General features: G+C 49.9%; 1 protein-coding gene across 3 annotated transcripts in view; it reads left to right on the forward strand.

Annotated features, from left to right (window-relative positions):
- Positions 1-2,706, forward strand: part of Rap1gap2 (RAP1 GTPase activating protein 2) — a 183,708-nt gene that overhangs the window by 166,073 nt on the left and 14,929 nt on the right. The window lies entirely within an intron of this gene.

The raw sequence follows: 2,706 nt of genomic DNA on the forward strand, positions 1-2,706 counted from the left end.
CTCTCCCTCCCCCACCTCTCTCTCCCTCCCCCACCTCTCTCTCCCTCTCCCACCTCTCTCTCCCTCTTCCTTTATCTTCCCTCCCCTCCCTCTCCTCTCCTTGCCCTGTCATCCCCTCCTCTCCCTTCATCCCCCTCACCTCTTCCCTTCCCCCTTTCTTTTGGAGATAGGGTCTCACTATACAGCCCAGGCTAACTTTGACCTCGCAGCTCTTCCAAGTTGTATAGATTACAGGCACACACTCCATATCCAGCTCTGTGTTTTCAATCTTGGGGTCTGGGATCCTATATTTGGGTCCCAGCTCTATCTCATAACGGTGTGTGACAGTTATTTGTCGCTTGAGAGATTTTCTATTCTCTCTATACCTCAGCCTTGTGAGGATTCATCAGATCGTGTGTGCAAAGCTCCTCAGGCTGGATACATTGCACAGGGTTTATTATTCATACTTAGATCCTTTCAGAGCACGAGAGGCTGAGGACTAGATCAGAACACAAATGAAGAATTTGAAGTGTTGGTGACACTGGTGGTGGCAGCCCAGGGGAACAAGCATATAAAGATGCTGGCATTTACGAAGCATTGTGTCATGTAAGGAGCTGTTCTTCCTGTCCAAATGCATTTCTTCAGGTTTCAGAGTCCAGGAAGTCTACGACGCTTGGGTGGTAGAATGAATCAAATATGCTGGCTCTTGCAACCATGTCCCGGGAACACTGTTGCTAGGCAACTCTTCTGTGGTTCTGAGAGGGGAAAGGTGACATCCCTCATGGGGCATCTTTGATTCAGACAATAGAGGCTACATGATGTTGATTTGAGGCTGGTAGTGCCACGTCTCATTGATGGCTTGTCTGGAGGGCTGTGACATCTACCAGCAGCCTTTCTGAGTCTCTGTCCCATGTCAGGAGGAATGGCAGGCAGGATGAGGCCTTTCATCATTCTAAGGTCTCAAAGATGTCCCTGGGGTCCTGAAGAACAGTGTTTGCATTGATGTACATGGAAGCTCTTCCTGGATGTCTCAAGGGAAGCAAGGGGCTTTGCTCTTCCTCTGGAGACTTTCCTTAGGGGTATGCACAGGACGGGCTTCAGCTGAGTCCATATCTGATAGTTGGTGCCAGGTTCTGAGACTACCTTGTCTTGACAGGCTTACACCTTGGTGAGGAAAATCTGTTAATTACAGTAGCAAGAAGTCCAGGTGACTCTGGCACACTTGGTCAAAGCACGTGTGTTCTTTTCCCTTTTCCCCTGTGTGATCCTGGCCTCTCCAGCTTTGTCATCAGGTTTGACCTCCCAGATGGCCCCACTGCTTTCAGGTGCTCTCCCCAAAGCCATCAGCAGGTATCCCTGCAGCTTCTCTAGTAAGGGATGAGTTAAAGGAGTGCTTTAGACTGAGCCTGAGTACTTTGTATCTCAGGGAGGAGAAGGTGGTGGTCATGGAGGAAGAAGAAGAAGAAGAGGAAGAGGAGGAAGAGGAGGAGGAGGAGGAGGAGGAGGAGGAGGAGGAGGAGGAGGAGGCAGAGACATTGGAATGCATGTTGGTTGTGCCAGCAAGAGCTCTGACAGTGTGGAGTTTGGTACCTGTACTTGAGCCTCTAATAGTACAGGTGTCCAGGAGCCTTTGGTCTTTAGGCCCCAGAACAACTGACACAAATAGACCATCTTCACAGACACTGGGTCTTGCATTATTAGCCTCCTCTTAGAAGTATGTTTTGGGCACTCTTGGATGCAATGCCCCTTTGACCTCAGTACTGCAGTTCTAGTTCCTGGTGTGGTACTGAGCACACAGGAAATACATTGCACTTCATATCAACACTAAGAGAAGGTACACTTGTGATGGGACGGTCTCTCTTTTAAGGGCTCTTTATAGGCTCTCACTGCTTCTCCTTGTGTCGGCACACCCTATCCCATTGCACATACATCTCAGAGAAGCTAAGCAACCTGAGGGGTTCCCAGCTAACAGGTGGCACAGCAGGGAGCCCAGGCATGACTCCTGGCAGCAGGGGCTTAACACTTTTGTGCTTTCGACCACTAAGTTGTGTTGTCTGGCCATCTTATTGAGAAACTAGATAGATGACCATAGGGCAATGATGCAAGGGCTTGGGATCACAGGAGAAAACCTCTGAAATGTACCTACACTTCAAACACCACTGAAGGAAAACAAGAGTATTATCTCAGGGGAGCCAGGATCCTGTAGTACTTTGTTGGCTGGAAGTCCTGCTGTAGTTGGAGCTGAGTTCCAAGCACCATAAACACTCTTCTTTGGTCCTGTGCAGAGCAGAGTTGCACTCTAGAGAAGTCTGGGGAGGGATTGTCACCCCAGGTCCAGCTCTTCTAGGGGTCCAGGGTTTGTATGGCTCAGTTATTCTCATTTTCTGATACATCATGACAAACCTCGCTGTCCTGGTTGTCACGGGCCAGACACTTAACAGCTGGCCAGTACCCACCGGACACTTTGTGCCAGTCATAGTGAACACAAGGTCCCACACCAACAGCGGTTCCTCTGTGTGCCCAGTCTGAGCACATATCTCTGTGAAGAGCCAAGCAGATCTGTAGTGTTCATCTGGAAAGTATAACTTCAGCTCCGCAAGTCCAAGGATGGCAAGTGGAAGCTTTGGAGCAGAGATGAGCAGGGACCTGTTCCAGGGCTCTACATCAAGGGTGGCTGTAGCTGCACAAGTCACACCTGTGGTAACCATGGGGCGGGCAGTCCTGCAC

Source organism: Grammomys surdaster, unplaced genomic scaffold (assembly GCF_004785775.1).
Source record: "Grammomys surdaster isolate TR1022 unplaced genomic scaffold, NIH_TR_1.0 126278, whole genome shotgun sequence".
Classification (NCBI taxonomy): domain Eukaryota; kingdom Metazoa; phylum Chordata; class Mammalia; order Rodentia; family Muridae; genus Grammomys; species Grammomys surdaster.